General features: G+C 44.7%; 1 protein-coding gene across 2 annotated transcripts in view; it reads left to right on the top strand.

The window, feature by feature from the left end:
* Positions 1–9,141: 9,141 nt before the first annotated feature.
* KPNA1 (karyopherin subunit alpha 1) overlaps positions 9,142–20,559 on the top strand; it is a 150,025-nt gene continuing 138,607 nt past the window's right edge. For both annotated transcript variants that reach the window (XM_074975300.1, XM_074975290.1), the window contains exon 1: positions 9,142–9,256. The gene's annotated coding sequence lies outside the window, so the exon portion shown is untranslated. The remainder of the gene's footprint in view (positions 9,257–20,559) is intronic.

The raw sequence follows: 20,559 nt of genomic DNA, 5'->3' as shown, positions 1-20,559 counted from the left end.
GCAGTAGCCCAGAGTGGAGTGCTTGTGAAGCCTGCAGACAGTAACTTCGGGAGAACTTCCTCTGGTGGCACAACACTCCCTCATGCTGTAAGAAGGTGGCAGCGACTTTATGCCGGACACCTCAATTAATCCCGAAAGTGTCACAGAGACTATCATTTTTCAAGGAGTCACAGAGCTCCCCAAATTCACACATCTGACCTTTAGAACTTTCAAAGTCAAATTAGGATGCAGTCCTTATCCACTCTGATAGCCATGCTTTCTTTGTCCAATCTTGCAGCTACTTCATAGTTTGTCCATGAAGCCCAGAAGAAACTCCATGTGTTAGATATCCCTGTGTGTTTGCATCACAGCAGGGATTGGCGTGTTACTCACTGCCATTGTTGGAGTGACTCAAGGCTAGATTCACAAAAGTACTTAGATGCCTAAGTCCAACATTCAGGTGCCAATTACATTCTCAAAACCACTTCCCAGCTGCTGCCTAATCCTGTCAGTACCTAAATTTCCACCAGCAGGCATGTACAAAGACACCTAAGTCCTCACACTTGCCCACAGCTAAATAAGCTACTCAGAGCCCCAGCTGAAGCCAACTATGAAGTAGCTGCAAGATTGGACAAAGAAAGCATGGCTATCAGAGTGGATAAGGACTGCATCCTGAAGCCAAAGCCTGTTTCTCCAGTGGGGTGCAATTCTGTAAGCATGCTCAGAATAAGCCTACAGGATTGGAGCTCTGCAGAAAAGATAAGTGGGGGCAAGAAATCTGAGTGTGTCCTGCTACTATGGGGTTCAGCAAGGACAAGTGCAGAGTCCTGCACTTAGGACGGAAGAATCCCATGCACCGCTACAGACTAGGGACCGAATGGCTAGGCAGCAGTTCTGCAGAAAAGGACCTAGGGGTTACAGTGGATGAGAAGCTGGATATGAGTCAACAGTGTGCCCTTGTTGCCAAGAAGGCCAATGGTATTTTGGGATGTATAAGTAGGGGCATTGCCAGCAGATCGAGGGACGTGATTGTTCTCCTCTGTTCGACATTGGTGAGGCCTCATTTGGAGTACTGTGTCCAGTTTTGGGCCCCACACTACAAGAAGGATGTGGAAAAATTGGAGAGAGTCCAGTGGAGGGCAACAAAAATGATTAGGGGACTGGAACACATGACTTATGAGGAGAGGCTGAGGGAACTGGGATTGTTTAGTCTGCAAAAGAGAAGAATGAGGGGGGATTTGATAGCTGCTTTCAACTACCTGAAAGGGGGTTCCAAAGAGGATGGCTCTAGACTGTTCTCAGTGGTAGCAGATGACAGATCAAGGAGTAATGGTCTCAAGTTGCAGTGGAGGAGGTTTAGGTTGGATATTAGGAAAAGGTTTTTCACTAGGAGTGTGGTGAAACACTGGAATGCGTTACCTGGGGAGGTGGTGGAATCTCCTTCCTTTGAAGATTTTAAGGTCAGGCTTGACAAAGCCCTGGCTGGGATGATTTAGTTGGGGATTGGTCCTGCTTTGAGCAGGGGGTTGGACTAGATGACCTCCTGAGGTCCCTTCCAATCCTGATATTCTATGATCCTATGACTCACATATTCAGTGTTGGAAACCCCGAGTTCAAATCCCTTATCTGGAACAGGGACTTTAACCCAGGTTTTCCCCATCCCAGGTGAGTACTCTGAGCACCAGGCTATTTGTTATTCTGGTGCAAATGTGATGCTTCCTCAGAGTTGTGAGGCACCTCACTACCACCTGTCCTTAGTGAGAGAAAGCTTTGTCTATGCCTGCCATGAGTCAGCTCTCCAACTCCTCCTGCCATGGACAACACAAGCACTTACAGGCTCCATTGTCCCTCTACAGGTTAGTGATAGGCACACTCCAATCCTCAAACCCTCTAAACATCCCTCTGGAGTGTCCAGCCCTTGATCCTTGATCCACTGGACACTCACCGCATTCACAGATTCACTTCTTCCAAAGAAAAAGAACATCTCAGTTTACCACTTCTGCCTCAGAACACTGCTCTGCTTAACACACAGCACTCAGATACGTTTATAATGAAAACAAGAAGTGCATTTAACAAAGAACGGGGATTCAAATAGTAGCAAGTGAAAGTATTGGAAACAAACTTGTACATATAAAGTAAAATCATAATATACATTCTACAGCCTAGACCAGGGGTTCTCAAATTTCATTGCACCGCGACCCCCTTCTAACAACAAAAACTCCTTCCCAACCCCAGAAGGGGAACCGAAGCCTGAGCCCGCCCGAGACCCACTGCACCGGGTGTGGGGGCCAAAGCCCTGCCTCACTGCTCTGAGCAGGGGAGCCAAAGCTGAAGCTCAAGGGCTTCAGCCCCAGGCAGGAGGCCTGCAACCTGAGCCCCGCTGCCCAGGGCTGAAGCCCTCAGGCTTTGGCTTTGGCCCTGGGCAGTGGGGCTCGGGTTTCGGCCCTGGGCCCCAGCAAGTCTAAGCCAGCCCTGGCGACCTCATTAAAAGGGTGTCGCAACCCACTTTGGGGTACGGTTTGAGAACCGCTGGCTCAGACAATTAAGAAGATACCCTCATGTCTAATACATATAGCTCACCCTATGTATTTGCAGTGCTTTTCAACTTGGCTGGCTGTGACCCTTTTTCATAAGACAAGACGCTGTTAGCTTGCCTCCTCTGTGACAGATCCAGTGTGTACATCCGCATCCCCAGACATACCCAAACTACCCACTGTCTTCACTCATAAACAGGATCCCCTTCTGCTGTTTATTTCTTCCTGTAAATTTCCTTTCTTGAAGATTTCATAATCTCTTGATTAGCAATTGGCTTAGTATGTACACAGGCATCCACTGTGCAGCATATCATACACAAATCGCCAGACATGGAGATACATGTCTGTTACCTCCTGGTCACTTGCCTTAAGCCCCAGACCTTAAGAACATAATTTTCAGTACAGATACATAACTTCTTAAATATTATCCATACATATATTTCACAGTGATCATGATGACTAGTGGGCTACTGGATCTCAAAAGAGACCTCACATGCCACAGTTCGGTGAAATATTATACAGCTATTTGATCCAGGGGATTCCTGTAAAACTCTATGCATCCCCTGTTGCACCAGTTGGCACCAAGGGGTTGCTGGGTCACAGTAGGTCTCTTTCAATCTTCTTAAGATGTTCCACTTTGTATAAATAATTACATCATCATTGGGCCACAGAAAGCAAGAGGTTGACACAATAGCCCAGTAGATAGGGCCCACACCTGTGATGTGGGACACACAAGTTCAAGTCTCTACCTCACATTAGGCAGAGCAGGGACTTGAAAACATGGCTCCCATATCCCAGGAGAGCACCGGCCAATGGTTACAGTTAATATAAAAAGATAAAAAATATTTTGTACCATCCTGGTGTCTTAAAACAAAATCCCATGTAATCCTGTGAGCGCCTTGCTAAATCGATAATAGGGGTTGAGTATATGCTGCCCTAGACAACCTGTGATAATAGCCTTAATTACTTTCTACAGAGTCTCATCCTGAGCAGCAGCTCTGGCAATCACCGTCCACATTTCATCTGAGACTGGATAGTTTTTAAAAAAAGAAATGAGATTGACGTCTACAAAAATCCAGCTTTGGACTTTCTACCCCTGATTTTAGTCAAATGCTTTAGAGAATGTCTGCAAACACCAAATCTCTCCCAGGTTTGTATTCAATTTGCAAATCATACATTTGTAGATGCAAAAATAATCGGTGTATTCTTGGGCTGGGGATGTTTTCCAGGCTTCTTTTGGCAATGGCAGTAAGTGGTTGTGACCGAATGCACGCTTGTAGTCACACCCTCAGGGAACTGATGGGCAACATCCCCTGGGAGAATAACATGAGGGGGAAAGGAGTCCAGGAGAGCTAGCTGTATTTTAAAGAATCCTTATTGACGTTACAGGGGCAAACCATCCCGATGTGTAGAAAGAATAGTAAATATGGCAGGCGGCCAGCTTGGCTTAACAGTGAAATCCTTGCTGATCTTAAACACAAAAAAGAAGCTTAAAAGAAGTGGAAGATTGGACAAATGACCAGGGAGGAGTATAAAAATATTGCTCGGGTGTGCAGGAGTGAAATCAGGAAGGCCAAATCACACCTGGAGTTGCAGCTAGCAAGAGATGTTAAGAGTAACAAGAAGGGTTTCTTCAGGTATGTTGGCAACAAGAAGAAAGTCAAGGAAAGTGTGGGCCCCTTACTGAATGAGGGAGGCAACCTAGTGACAGAGGATGTGGAAAAAGCTAATGTACTCAATGCTTTTTTTGCCACTGTCTTCACGAACAAGGTCAGCTTCCAGACTACTGCACTGGGCAGCACAGCATGGGGAGGAGGTGACCAGCCCTCTGTGGAGAAAGAAGTGGTTTGGGACTATTTAGAAAAGCTGGACGTGCACAAGTCCATGGGGCCGGATGCGTTGCATCCGAGAGTGCTAAAGGAGTTGGTGGATGTGATTGCAGAGCCATTGGCCATTATCTTTGAAAACTCATGGCGATCGGGGGAAGTCCCAGATGACTGGAAAAAGGCTAATGTAGTGCCCATCTTTAAAAAAGGGAAGAAGGAGGATCCGGGGAACTACAGACCAGTCAGCCTCACCTCAGTCTCCGGAAAAATCATGGAGCAGGTCCTCAAGGAATCAATTCTGAAGCACTTAGAGGAGAGGAAAGTGATCAGGAACAGTCAGCATGGATTCACCAAGGGCAAGTCATGCCTGACTAATCTAATTTCCTTCTATGACGAGATAACTGGTTCTGTGGATGAAGGGAAAGCAGTGGATGTATTGTTTCTTGACTTTAGCAAAGCTTTTGACACTGTCTCCCACAGTATTCTTGTCAGCAAGTTAAAGAAGTATGGGCTGGATGAATGCACTATAAGGTGGGTAGAAAATTGGCTAGATTTTTGGGCTCAACGGGTAGTGATCAATGGCTCCATGTCTAGTTGGCAGCCAGTATCAAGTGGAGTGCCCCAAGGGTTGGTCCTGGGGCCGGTTTTGTTCAATATCTTCATTAATGATCTGGAGGATGGTGTGGATTGCACCCTCAGCAAGTTTGCAGACGACACTAAACTGGGAGGAGTGGTAGATAACCTGGAGGGTAGGGATAGGATACAGAGGGACCTAGACAAATTGGAGGATTGGGCCAAAAGAAATCTGATGAGGTTCAATAAGGACAAGTGCAGAGTCCTGCACTTAGGACAGAAGAATCTAATGCACCACTACAGACTAGGGACCGAATGGCTAGGCAGCAGTTCTGCAGAAAAGTACCTAGGGGTTACAGTCGACGAGAAGCTGGATATGAGTCAACAGTGTGCCCTTGTTGCCAAGAAGGCCAATGGCATTTTGGGGTGTATAAGAAGGGGCATTGCCAGCAGATCGAGGGACGTGATCGTCCCCCTCTATTCGACATTGGTGAGGCCTCATCTGGAGTACTGTGTCCAGTTTTGGGCCCCACACTACAGGAAGGATGTGGAAAAATTGGAGAGAGTCCAGTGGAGGGCAACAAAAATGATTAGGGGACTGGAACACATGACTTATGAGGAGAGGCTGAGGGAACTGGGATTGTTTAGTCTACAGAAGAGAAGAATGAGGGGAGATTTGATAGCTGCTTTCAACTACCTTAAAGGGGGTTCCAAAGAGGATGGATCTAGACTGCTCTCAGTGGTAGCAGATGACAGGACAAGGAGTAATGGTCTCAAGTTGCAGTGGGGGAGATTTAGGTTGGATATTAGGAAAAACTTTTTCACTAGGAAGGTGGTGAAACACTGGAATGCGTTACCTAGGGAGGTGGTGGAATCTCCTTCCTTAGAAGTTTTTAAGGTCAGGCTTGACAAAGCCCTGGCTGGGATGATTTGATTGGGGATCGGTCCTGCTTTGAGCAGGGGGTTGGACTAGATGACCTCCTGAGGTCCCTTCCAACCCTGATATTCTATGATTCTATGAATGCACGCTTGTAGTCACACCCAACATACTATTGCAATAATTGTTGTGCAAAATATGCCTTTTGAGGTATCATTTGAAAACTAACAACTTGCTGGTCAATAATATTATGGTGAAATTGATGGGATGCGTAAGGGTTAAGCGAAGACCTGAGTAACTGCTAGCATGGTATTACGGGTCCGTTGTGGCATGGCTGGGGCTAGGGTCTGGCCGGTGCGGTGCTGCACTGTCAGGGGTTAACGGTTAAGGTTGGTTAACCAGTAAGCCTAATGTTTACCGGTTAACATTTTACATCCCTACTGGAAACGTGTGGTAAAGATCTTACCTTCAACTAAGTCTAGCTTGTTAAGTTTTAGCTACTAGGAAGCGTTTTATCTTTATTTCTCTTGTAAACATTTGTCTTTAATTCCACATACTTGTACCCACTTAAAACCTCTCTCTTTGTAGTTACATAAATTTATTCTATTTTAATCTACACAAATCCAGTGCTATGTTTAAATTAAACTGTTTGGTAACTCCATTTAAAGTAGCGGACTGTTGAATATTGACCAAGAGCAACAGACCTTTAATATCTGAACTGTCCGGAGAGGGCTGGACATTGCAGAACACCTGTTTTTAAGGAAATCCAGGACAGGTAGTGTTTTGGGGTCACCCTGCAAGTAGTAACCAAGGATGTTGGAAGCCAGAATGTGACATGAGTGTTGCTGGCAAGTGCAGATATACACAGACATACAGGGTGTTACCTGCATGCTTTCAGGCTGTTTATGAGTGATCCAGGTTGTGAGCTACAACAGCAAAGCATTGTGAGGCACCCCAGGTTGCAGGACAGGTAGTGACACAATCCCTCACTAGCCTGGATTGCATCACGGAATGTGACAGTGGTTTATGGTCAGTTTCAGACAACACAGGCCTCCTATAAATAAATAACAGAAACTTTTTACACCCTTGCACTAAGGCCAAAGCCGCCTCCTCTATTTGAGTGTATTGACGGTCAGTTTTAGTTAGCACGGTGATGCGTAAGCCACTGGTTTCCAGTAGTGACCATATATTTGTAAGACGACTGCACCAATACCCTCCTTAGTGTCATCCATGGACAACTTCATCCATGGAGAGGAAGGTGATCAGGAACAGTCAACATGGATTCATCAAGGGCAAGTCTGATTGCCTTCTATGATGAGATAACTGGCTCTGTGGATATGGGGAAAGTGGTGGATGTGATATATCTTGACTTTAGCAAAGCTTTTGTTATGGTCTCCCACAGTATTCTTGCCAGCAAGTTAAAGAAGTATGGATTGGATGACTGGACTATAAGGTGGATAGAAAGCTGGCTAGATCGTCGGGCCCAACGGGTAGTGATCAATGGCTCGATGTCTAATTTTCAGCTGGTATCAAGTGGAGTGCCCCAGGGGCTGGTCCTGGGGCCTGTTTTGTTCAACATCTTCATTAATGATCTGGATGATGGGATGGATTGCATCCTCAGCAAGTTTGCAGATGACACTAAGCTAGAAGGAGAGGAGATACACTGGAGGGTAGAAATAGGGTCCAGAGTGACCTAGACAAATTGGGAGATTGGCACAAAAGAAATCTGATGAGGTTCAACAAGGACAAGTGCAGAGTCCTGCACTTGGGATGGAAGAAACCCATGCACTGCTACAGGTTGGGGACTGACTGGCTAAGCAGCAGTTCTACAGAAAAGGACCTGGGGATTAAGGTGGACGAGAAGCTGGATATGAGTCAACAGTGTGCCCTTGTTGCCAAGAAGGCTAATGGCATATTGGGCTGCATTAGTAGGAGCATTGCCAGAGGATCAAGGGAAGTGATTATTCCCTTCTATTTTGCACTGGTGAGGCCACATCCGGAGTATTGTGTCCAGTTTTACCCCCCCCCCCCCACTACTACAGAAAGGATGTGGACAAATTGGAGAGAATCCAGCGAAGGGCAACAAAAATGATTGGGGGCTGGGACACTTGACTTGTGAGGAAAGGCTGAGGGAACTGGGCTTATTTAGTCTGCAGAACAGAAGAGTGAGAGAGAATTTGATAGCAGCCTTCAACTACCTGAAGGGGGGTTCCAAAGAGGATGGAGCTCAGCTGTTCTCAGTGGTGGCAGATGACAGAACAAGAAGCAATGGTCTCAAGTTGTAGTGGGTGTGGTCTAGGTTGGATATTAGGAAAAACTATTTCACTAGGACAGTGGTGAAGCACTGGAATGGGTTACCTAGGGAGGTGGTGGAATTTCCATCCTTGGAGGTTTTTAAGGCCCGGCTTGACAATGCCCTGGCAGGGATGATTTAGTTGGGGTTGGTCCTGCTTTGAGCAGGGGGTTGGACTAGATGTCCTCCTGAGGTCTCTTACAACTCTAATCGTTTATGATTCTAAGCCTCCCGGTCCAGACTGTAGTTTGTGGAGGATGGGGCTGCGCCGACACTGTGGGCATGATAAAGAAGGAAAATACTGCAAGAAAAAAGATATGCAGGTATGGGGAGCTCAAAATTGGGGTGCAGCAAAAAAAGCACAGGGAGCTGCACTCCCTGTGGCAAATAACATAAGCCAAGACAATGCCCTTCATATAGGAACAGATGCAAAAAACGTATGGGTTACATTTCTGTTGAAGAGTTTGCACACCCCAGCACAGCACGCATGGCCTAGACAAAGAGTCTGACCATAGCAACACTAGCTCAGAAGTCTTCATAAGCGCAATAGGCAGCTCTTCAGCAGATGATGTAGAAGCTGAAAGAAACGGAGGCATTTATTGAGTTTAAGTTGGACACAGGTGCCAGTCAACATGGTGCCAGAAACTGAAAAAAAGCTACAGCTAGTACACGGTAAATGGGTGAAAGTCAGGGCTTACTGTGGCGAGCTTATCCCCACTAATGAGAGCATCTGAATTAAGTGTAATGGTAAATAACAAATTAGAATAGATACAACTGTAGTACCAGGGAAAAGAGTAACCATTACTGGAATAAAAGCATGTAAAGCACTTGGCTTCCACTAGAGCAGGCGCGTGTCAACTACAGGCCGCAGGCGCGTTGCATTCTGGGAAGCTAGTTGTCTGGGCCCTGGATATTCCGTGCGGCCGCCTTTATGCGGGGTTGGCTGATACCCGAGCTACGCGCCAGCCGGCCAGGGGACTCCCCATTCGGAAGGACTCTATCCCCCAGGGGGCCGTGCGGCGGGGCCGGAAACTACGCTAGGGAGGGCAGGACACCCGCGCGCAGGCGCAGTGAACGCGGCTGCGGCCAGCTCGGGGCGGCGGGAGGGAGGGGCGCCCGCGCGCGCCTCGGGCCCGAAAGGAGAGACCGCGGGCTGGGCTGGGCCGAGCCGAAGGTACTTGAGCGGGGACCCGGCGTCGCGGGTGCGACCCGCTGCCGGGGCTGGACCGGCCCGGAACGGGAGAGCGACGGGCGCGTGAGGGGATCCCGGGGCGGGGCAGCCGTTGGGCGAGGCAGGGAAGAGCCAGGGAGCGGGGCCTGGCTTGGGGGGCGGTGGGGCCGGAGTGCTGCGGGCAGGTTGGGGCAGGGGCCCTGGAGCAATTTGTGTAGTGAGAGCTTTTGAATCAAACAGTGAACCCTGCATGGGATGGGACCCACTTCGGCCCCGGGACCCCTAGTTCCAGCACCTATGGGCGGGGCGGGGCGGGGCGAGGGGGGATAAAGGGAATGGCTCCACCCAGTGTTGCAACGGGGTCATGCTGTGATGGCCTCCAGGGAACTAGCCGCTAAAGACTGGGTAGGCTCTGGGTGCTGAACTTATGCCCCTTTCAGGTACAGCGTGCACTAGTAATGATTCTGTCAGGTGGGATGTGTGTATGGTGCCATAATAAATGGGGGAGACCTGGCATTGTTGGGTAGACAATAGTTGAGGTTGCAGCAATATTGTATGGTACAGTTTGTGTTTAGCTGCCATATAACTTTGGCTTGGGAAACTGTTAAGGACATAACATTGCCAGATTTATATTTAATTTTGATGAGAAGACTTGCTAAATTTGAAGAAGGTTGCTCTAACTACTTTTCAGTTACAGGTCATTAGATGTTTTTACCATAGGATTGGATACTGAAAGATGGGTTTCAATTCCTTGCTGCCATTTAATTCCAAAATTCCAGTTTTTCACTTTCAGATTGTTTAGTTTAACTTTGAAAAGCTGAATCATTTTGATGAAAGTGAAGGAAATTGTCTAAATGCTTTTTCAAATTAAAACTTGCAACTTTTTTTTAAATGGAATATGTAAAAAAAATGTTTTGGTCCATATATCTGGTGACATGTTCAAACTCTACTTTCTAGATTGGTAAGGAAAAATAGCCACTATAACTGTCTCACGTTAGTGTGGTTTTGAGGATCACACACACATCCGATGAAGTGAGTTATAGCTCACGAAAGCTTATGCTCAAATTTGTTAGTCTCTAAGGTGCCACAAGTACTCCTTTTTCTTTTTGTGAATACAGACTAACACGGCTGCTACTCTGACACCTAGCAAAGGAGTCCACCACAGTCATAATTTACGTTTCAAAGTTAAGTTTGAGTTTCTGTTTCAGAGCTCACCATAAAGACAAGGTTGCACGGAGAATATTAAGTACAACTGATAGAGTGCATTGAATGAATGCAGGAACTCTAAGATGAAAAGATAAGTGTATGCCATAGAATGGAAATATTTGGCTCAATATTCTGCAGATTTCACAGCTGGTACAGGAGGATTGGGGTCAATAGTCTCCCTTACTTTTTTTGCTCAAACTTCAGTTTCCTGGCAACTTTCATAATGAGCAGCATTTCTCTTGATTTGGTCGTTATTGTTAATAATGCGAAGCACCTTAGGAAGTTAAACAATGGGAGGATGCAGTAGCAGGGCCCATAATACCATTGAAGAAGGCTCGAGTTGAGTATCTCCTGAGGGGTGGCTATCTTCATTCTTGCCATATCTTTTCACAAAGATTCAGCAACAGCTTCATTTCCTAGTGGAAAGCAACAGCTGTCTCTGGGGATTAAGGAGAGCATCTGTTTTCTATTTATTTAGACCTCCTAACAATTGTTTTTCTTATTCCAGCAAATTATCTCTCTTACCAACCCTGTTTAATATGAAAAGCCTTTTCTTTCCACTAACTATCTACATGTCTTCCATTTGTATTTTGTTGTTACTGCTCTCATTGTAGATATATTCATGCTCAACCATGCATATTAACTGGTGTCTGCTACAGACCACCAAATCACGGTAGGGAACCAGGATAACTGCCTCCTTATGTACCTATCTGTAATGTGCAGGAAATAAAAACTGTCTGATTATGGGGGTCTTGAATTTGAGTGGCATATGGTGGAGTCTCATGCTGCCAGTACTAGCATTATCTTTGGAGTTTCTGAACATTATAGATGACAATTTCCTAACTCAAAAAGCGTTGCAGCCAACAGCGGGGAATTCTTTATTAGACCTTGTCTTAACAGATAAGATGAACTGATCACAGAACTAAAAATTGTTGTTAGCTTAGGTACAAATGATCATAGAATCATAGAATATCAGGGTTGGAAGGGACCCCAGAAGGTCATCTAGTCCAACCCCCTGCTCGAAGCAGGACCAATTCCCAGTTAAATCATCCCAGCCAGGGCTTTGTCAAGCCTGACCTTAAAAACCTCTAAGGAAGGAGATTCTACCACCTCCCTAGGTAACGCATTCCAGTGTTTCACCACCCTCTTAGTGAAAAAGTTTTTCCTAATATCCAATCTAAACCTCCCCCATTGCAACTTGAGACCATTACTCCTCGTTCTGTCATCTGCTACCATTGAGAACAGTCTAGAGCCATCCTCTTTGGAACCCCCTTTCAGGTAGTTGAAAGCAGCTATCAAATCCCCCCTCATTCTTCTCTTCTGCAGACTAAACAATCCCAGTTCCCTCAGCCTCTCCTCATAAGTCATGTGCTCTAGACCCCTAATCATTTTTGTTGCCCTTCGCTGGACTCTCTCCAATTTATCCACATCCTTCTTGTAGTGTGGGGCCCAAAACTGGACACAGTACTCCAGATGAGGCCTCACCAGTGTCGAATAGAGGGGAACGATCACGTCCCTCAATCTGCTCGCTATGCCCCTACTTATACATCCCAAAATGCCATTGGCCTTCTTGGCAACAAGGGCACACTGCTGACTCATATCCAGCTTCTCGTCCACTGTCACCCCTAGGTCCTTTTCCGCAGAACTGCTGCCTAGCCATTCGGTCCCTAGTCTGTAGCGGTGCATTGGATTCTTCCATCCTAAGTGGAGGACCCTGCACTTATCCTTATTGAACCTCATCAGATTTCTTTTGGCCCAATCCTCCAATTTGTCTAGGTCCCTCTGTATCCTATCCCTGCCCTCCAGCGTATCTACCACTCCTCCCAGTTTAGTATCATCCGCAAATTTGCTGAGAGTGCAATCCACACCATCCTCCAGATCATTTATGAAGCTATTGAACAAAACCGGCCCCAGGACTGACCCCTGGGGCACTCCACTTGACACCGGCTGCCAACTAGACATGGAGCCATTGATCACTACCCGTTGAGCCCGACAATCTAGCCAACTTTCTACCCACCTTATAGTGCATTCATCCAGCCCATACTTCCTTAACTTGCTGACAAGAATACTGTGGGAGACCGTGTCAAAAGCTTTGCTAAAGTCAAGAAACAATACATCCACTGCTTTCCCTTCATCCACAGAACCAGTAATCTCATCATAAAAGGCGATTAGATTAGTCAGGCATGACCTTCCCTTGGTGAATCCATGCTGACTGTTCCTGATCACTTTCCTCTCATGTAAGTGCTTCAGGATTGATTCTTTGAGGACCTGCTCCATGATTTGATCACATTTATAATGCCCAAGCAGAATGAAGTCCAGAGTTGGTGCTTTAATAGGGCCAATTTCAGGAAGCTGAGAACAAATATGAGCTAAATCAGCTGGGAGGAAGAATTTAATCAGAAACATTTAAATGATAATTGGGAGTCATTTAAGAACACCTTACTAGATGCCCCCAAAAATACAGTCCCACAATTGAGGAAGGCAGTGCTGGTTAAAAAACCAATCTGGTATAGAATGGAAGTGAAGGCCATAATACAAAAATTATATATAACAAATGGAAGACAGGGGAAGCTGATAGTAATGACTATAACAGATAGTTAGGAATTGTAGAAAATTGACAAGGGATGCAAGGAGAAACCTATGGCCAGCAGAGTTAAGGACAATAAGGAGTATTTAAAATATATTAGGAACAAAAACTATCGTGAGGATGGTGTTGGTCCATTACTAGATGGAAAAGGTAGAATTATCAATAGTAATGTGGAAAAGGCAGAAGTGCTCAATAAAAATTTCTGTTCTATATTTGGGGAAAAACAGAAGATATCATTACCATCTGATGAGACTATAACACTGTCCATTCCACTAATATCTTTGGGGGGTGTTAAACTTACATATTTTTAAATCAGAGGGTCCAAATAACTTCCATCCAAAAGTTTTAAAAGAGCTGGGTGAGGAGCTTGCTGGACTGTTAATGTTGATTTTCATAAGAACATAAGAATGGCCATACTGGGTCAGAACAGTGGTCCATCTAGCCCAGTATCCTGGCTTTTGACAGCGGCTGGTGCCAGATGATTCAGAGGGAAAGAACAGAGGAGTAATTCTTGACTGATCTGTCCCCTGTTGTCTAGTCCCAGCTTCTGGCAGCCAGAGGTTTAGGGAGACGCAGAGCATAGGGTTGAGTCCCTGCCCATCTTGGCTAATAACCATTGACTGATGTAGCCTACAGGAACTTATCTAATTCTTTTTTCAACTCAGTTATAGTTTTGACCCTCATGCCATCCTGTGACAATGAGTTACACAGATTGACTGTGCACTGTGTGAAGAAGTCCTTCCTTATGTTTGTTTTAAACCTGCTGTCTAATTATTTAATTGGATGACCCCTGGTTCTTGAGTTATGTGAAAGGGTAAATAACACTTCCCTGTTCACTTTCTCCACACCATTCATGGTTTTATAGACCTCTATTATATCTGCCGTTAGTTTCCTCTTTTCTAAGCTGAATAGTCCCAGGCTTTTTAATATCTCAGATGGAAGCTGTTCCATGCCACTAATCCTTTTTGTTGCCCTTCTCTGTACTTTTCCCCATTCTTATATATATATATTTTGAGATGGGGTGACCAGAACTGCATGCAGTATTCAAGGTGTGGGTGTACGATGGATTTATATAGTAGCACTATGGTATTTTCTGTCGTCTTATCTATCCCTTTCATGACGCTCCCTTGCATTCTGTTAGCTTTGACCATTGCTGTCCATGGAGCAGATATTTTAGTGAACTCTGCGCAGTGATTCCAAGATCTGTGTTGAGTGGTAACAGCTAGTTTAGACCCCATCGTTTTGTGTGTATGGTTGGGATTATGTTTTCCAATATGCATTACTTATCCAATATACATTACAGCAGGGGTGGGCAAACTTTTTGGCCCGAGGGCCACATCGGGGTTGCAAAATGGTATGGAGGCTCGGGTAGGGAAGTCTGTGCCTCCTCAAACAGCCTGGCCCCCGCCCCCTATCAGCCCCGTCCCACTTCTCGCCCCCTGACTGCCCCCCTCAGAACTCCCGACCCATCCAACCCCCCTGCTCCTTGTCCCCTGACCGCCCCCTCCTGGGACCCCTGTCCCTAACTGCCCCCCAGGAACCCACCTCCATCCAACCCCCCCTGCTCCCTGTCCCTCCACCCCCTCTTGGGACCCCCCAACCCCCTGGCACTCCGCTCCCTATCCTCCCTGTCTCCTGACCGCCCCCATCCCAAACCTCCGCCCCATCTGACCACCCCCTGACTGCCTCCTGGGACCTCCTGCCCCTTATCCAACCCCCCCACCCCGCTCAGAGCGGCTGGACAGGCTTATTGGAAAGCCTGGGAGGGGGGCAGGTGCAAGCCTCGGTGCCTGCGCGGCGGCGTGGCTGTGGGGGAGTGGGGACCGCAGGGGAGGGGCCGGGGGCTAGCCTCCATGGCTGGGAGCTCAGGGGCCGGGCAGGACGGTCCCGCAGGCCATAGTTTGCCCACCTCTGCATTACATTGAATTTCATATGCCATTTTGTTGCCCAGTCATCCGGTTGAGCGAGATCTCTTTGTAACTCTTTGGAGTCAGATTTGGACTTGACTATCTTGAGTAACTTTGTATTATCTGCATATTTTGCTACCTCATTGTTCACCCACTTTTCCAGATCATTTATGAATACGTTGAACAGCATGAGACCCAGTACAGATCCTTAGGGGACAGTAAGTCTTGAAGCATTGGGGAAGTTCCAGAAGACTGAAAGAAGCTAATATTGTGCCAGTTTTTAAAAAAGGGTAAATGGAATGAGCCAGGTAATTATAGGTCTGTCAGCCTGATATCATTCCCATGCAAGATAATGGAGCAGCTGATAAGGGACTTGATTAGTAAAGAATAAAAGGAGGGTAATATAGATAATGCAAATAAACATGGGTTTATGGAAAATAGTTTGACATCATCCAGCTTGATATCTTTGTTTTTGGTTGCTAAAAATAATAGCATTGAGGTAATAGACTTCTGTATGGCGTTTGACTTGGTACCATGTGACATTTTGATTAAAAAAACTAGATTGATATAAAATTAACATGGCACACATTAAATGGATTGAAAACTGGCTAACTAATAGGTCTCAAAATATAATTATAAACAGGGAATGGTCATCAAGCAGTTGTATTTCCGGTGGGATCCTGCAGGCTCTGTTCTTGGCCCTAACATTTTTTATCAATGACCTGGAAGAAAACATAAAATCATACTGATAAAGTTTGTAGATGACACACAAATTGGGGGAGGGGTAAATAATGAAGGGGACAGGTTACTGATTCAGACTGATCTGGATTGCATGGTGTTTTGGGTGCAAGCAAAAATACGTGTTTGAATATGGCTAAAATGTAAATGTATATACCTAGGAACAAAGAATGTAGGCTGTACTTACAGGATTGGGGAACATTATCCTGGGAATCAGTGACTCTGAAAAGGGTTTTGGTGGATAATCAGCTGAACATGAGCTCCCAGTGAGACACTGGTCAAAAGAGCTAATGTGATCCTAGACTGCTCAAATAGGGAAATCTCAAGTAGGAGTACAGAGGTTATTTTACTTCTATATTTGGCACTCATGAAACAGTGCTGGAATACTGTGTCCGGTTCTGTTGTCAACATTTCAAGAAGGATGTTGATAAATTGGAGAGGGTTCAGCGAAGTGCCCTGAGAATGATTAAAGGATTAGAAAATGTCTTATAGTGATAGACTAAAGGAGCTCAAATCTATTTTAGCTTAATAAAGAGAGGGATAAGGGGTGACTTGATTACTTTCTATAAGAACCTGCATGAGTAACAAATATTCAACGATGGGCAAAATTTCTCGACACTTTAAATGACTGCTTCTTGAAGCAGCTGGTACAGGAACCCACAAGGGGAGAGGTAATTCTCAATTTAGTCCTCAGTGGAGCGCAGGATCTGGGCCAAGAGGTAACTATAACAGGACCACTTGGACATAGTGACCATAATATAACAACATTTACCATTCCTGTGGTGGGAAGAACACCTCAGCAGCCCAACACTGTGGCATTTAATTTCAGAAAGGGGAACTATGCAAAAATGAGGAGGTTAGTTAAACAGAAATTAAAAGGTACAGTGACGAGAGTGAAATCCCTGCAAGCTGCATGGACACTTTTCAAAGACACCATAATAGAGGCCCAATGTATACCCTATGTATACCCTAAATTAAATAACACAGTAAAAGAACTGAAAAAGAACCACCATGGCTTAACAACCATGTAAAAGAAGCAGTGAGAGATAAAAAGGCATCTTTTAAAAAGTGAAAGTCAAATTCTAGTGAGGTAAATAGAAAGGAGCATAAACACTGCCAAATTAAGTGTAAAAATGTAATAAGAAAAGCCAAAAAGGAGTTTGAAGAACAGATACCTTCTGAGTTTTTGGCTAATAACAAAATGTTTTTTAAATACATCAGAAGCAGGAAGCCTGCTAAACAACCAGTGGGGCCCCTAGATGATTGAGATACAATAGGAGCACTTAAAGACAAAGTCATTGCAGAGAAACTTAAATGAATTATTTGCTTTAGTCTTCACAGCTGAGGATGTTAGGGAGATTCCCAAACCGAGCTGTCCATTGTAGGTGACAAATCTGAGGAATTGTCACAGATTGAAGTGTCGTTAGAGGAGGTTTTAGAATTAGTTGAGAAACTTAACAGTAACAAGTCACCGGGACCAGATGGCATTCACCCAAGAGTTCTGAAAGAACTCAAATGTGAAATTGTGGAACTATTAACTATGGTTTGTAACCTGTCCTTTAAATCAGCTTCTGTACCCAATGACTGGAAGATAGCTAATGTAACGCCAATATTTAAAAAGGGCTCTAGAGGTGACCTGGCAATTACAGACCGGTAAGTCTAATGTCAGTACCGGGCAAATTAGTTGAAACAATAGTAAAGAATAAAATTGTCAGACACATAGAAGAATGTAAATAGTTGCGCAAAAGTCAACATGGTTTCTGTAAAGGGAAATCATGTCTTACTAATCTATTAGAGTTCTTTGAAGGGGTCAACAAACGTGGACAAGGGGGATCCAGTGGACATAGTGTATTTAGATTTCCAGAAAGCCTTTGACAAGGTCCGTCACCAAAGGCTCTTACGTAAATTAAGTTGTCATGGGATAAGAGGGAAGATCCTTTCGTGGATTGAGAACTGGTTAAAAGACTGGAAACAAAGGGTAGGAACAAATGGTAAATTTTCAGAATTGAAAGGGGTGTTCCCGAAGGGTAAGTCCTAGGACCAATTCTATTCAACTTATTCATAAATGATCTGGAGAAAAGGGTAAACAGTGAAGTGGCAAAGTTTGCAGATGATACTAAACTGCTCAAGATAGTTAAGACCAAAGTAGACTGTGAAGAACTTCAAAAAGATCTCACAAAACTAAGTGATTGGGCAACAAAATGACAAAGGAAATTTAATGTGGATAATGTAAAGTAATGCACATTGGAAAAAATAACCCCAACTATACATACAATATGATGGGGGTTAACTTAGCTACAACTAATCAGGAAAGAGATCTTGGAGTCATCATGGATAGTTCTCTGAAGACGTTCATGCAGTGCGCAGCAGTAGTCAAAAAAAGCGACCAGGATGTTAGGAATCATTAAAAAAGTGATAGATAATAAGATGGAGAATATCTTATTGCCCTTTTATAAATCCATGGTACGCCCACATCTTGAATACTGAGTACAGATGTGTTCTCCTCTTCTCAAAAAAGATATACTGGCATTAGAAAAGGTTCAGAGAAGGGCAACTAAAATGATGAGGGGTTTGGAACGGGTCCCATATGAGGAGAGATTAAAGAGGCTAGGACTTTTCAGATTGGAAAAAAGGAGACTAAGGGGGGATATGATAGAGGTATATAAAATCATGAGTGGTGTAGAGAAAGTGAATAAGGAAAAGTTATTGACTTGGCCCCTAGATCTTATATTATGGGAACACCAAATTAAATTAACGGGCAGCAGGTTTAAAACAAGTAAAAGGAAGTTCTTCTTCACACAGCGCATAGTCAACCTGTGGAATTCCTTGCCTGAGGAGATTGTGAAGGCTAGGATTATAACAGGGTTTAAAAGAGAACTAGATAACTTCATGGAGGTTAAGTCCATTAATGGCTATTAGCCAGGATGGGTAAATAATGGTGTCCCTAGCTTCTGTTTGTCAGAGGGTGGAAATGGATGGCAGGAGAGAGATCACTTGATCATTACCTGTTAGGTTTACTCCCTCTGGGGCGCCTGGCATTGGCCACTGTCGGCAGACAGGATCCTGGGCTGGATGGACCTTTGGTCTGACCCAGTATGGCCGTTCTTATGGCTCTTCAGTCTAGCAGAGAAAGGTATAACAGGATCAAATGGCTGGAAGTTGAAGTTAGACCAATTCAGACAGGGAATAAGGCATACATTAACAGTGAAGGTAATTAGCCATTGGAACAATTTTCCAAAGGTTGTGGTAGATTCTCCATCAGTAACAATTTTTAAATCAAGATTGGGTGTTGTTCTGAAAGCTCTGTTCTATGAATGATTTTTAGGAAGTCCCATTGCTTTTGTTATACAAGAGGTAAGACTAGATGATTACAGTGGTCCTTTCTGGCCTTGGAATCTTTGAGCTCTGTTGTTTTTTCTTAGATAACTGAGGGATTGTCTACATTGGCCCACTGTTCAGACTATTTGGGGTGTGAATTATAGAATCATAGAATATTCGTGTTGGCAGGGACCTCAGGAGGTCATCTAGTCCAACCCCCTTCTCAAAGCGATGCACGTCAAACTGGCAGCCCACACCAAACTGTTGCACTGTAACTTCCCTGGGTGCAAGCTGCAGGTATGATCAAAAAGGTTCCTAGTTTGTGTTAATGTAGTCCTTGGTAAAAAGCTTAGTTAACATGGAGATAAGGATGCCTGGTGATAGCTCATGCCCTTCCAGAATGTCAAGTTCAGCAAAACTCAGACTCCTGAAAACCAGGAAATACAGAGTGAAGGTAAAAGCCCATACAGTCTTAACTCTCCCTTCTTTTAGTGATGCCCCACAATGCCTATATCTCACACTCTGGCATTCTGCCTTTTCACTGAAATGGATAGGTGCCACCTACATTAGGTCTGTGCTCAAATACTAAGCCTACTTCCCCCACAGAATACCACACTTGTAAAATTTAATAACCACTTCATACCCTTTATGACTTCTTCATATTTGCACCCAGATTACCACTTAGCCCTTTGCTATCCCCTGCTCATCGTTAAATCCACAGACTTCTCTCATATCATACCTCTCTACTGACAATACCCATTTCAAGATGACTCCAATGCACTGCTACTGACACAACCCACACAATTCCATATTGAAATTACCCAGACTGGAACCTCGAGGTATACAAGCACTTCTTTCTTTTCATAACATGCTGAGGGGGCAGGGGCGGGGAGGGAGAGCCTTGGACCCAGATTTCCTCATAACACAGTCACAGCTCTTCCAAGCTGCTTCAACTTCTCTATCATTCAATACAGCTACACTTAACACAATGAATGTAGCTGGAATGCATGCAGATATTTCCGAGTGGATATTGCCAGCTCCAGGATGGATAAGTTAAGATTGTGTGGGTGTTTACTTTAACACTGTATTTCCTGTTTTTCAGAAGTCTTTTATGCTGAATTTGGTGTTCTGAAAGGACATGCACTATCACTGGGCAACCTTAACTCTGCATTAATGAAGCTTTTTCTATTTAATGTAAATAGCTAAGCCCTCAACTAGGATACTGTGTGCAGTTCTAGTTGCCCCAGCTGTGAGAGATGTAATAGAAATAGAAGTGGTTCCAGAGACAGATGAGTAGTGACTGACGAGATTGAGACTGGTTAGAAGGAAGGCTAGTTAAAAGGAATATAAAATTTGGTGGCCATGTTTACTCTTTGAATTCCACCTTTTTCTTGTATTTTGACAATGGAATTGAGAAGCAACACATTTAAAGTTGAGAGAAAGGGAAATACTTCTTTACATAATTAATAATTTATTTATAGAACTTGGAGTCACAAGGGAGGGAGACCAAGCACCTTGTAAGATTCAAATAATAGGATTAGACATTTATT

Source organism: Natator depressus, chromosome 1 (assembly GCF_965152275.1).
Source record: "Natator depressus isolate rNatDep1 chromosome 1, rNatDep2.hap1, whole genome shotgun sequence".
Classification (NCBI taxonomy): Eukaryota; Metazoa; Chordata; order Testudines; family Cheloniidae; genus Natator; species Natator depressus.
Note: the sequence above shows the minus strand (reverse complement) of the source record. Positions and strands in the feature narration are given on the sequence as shown.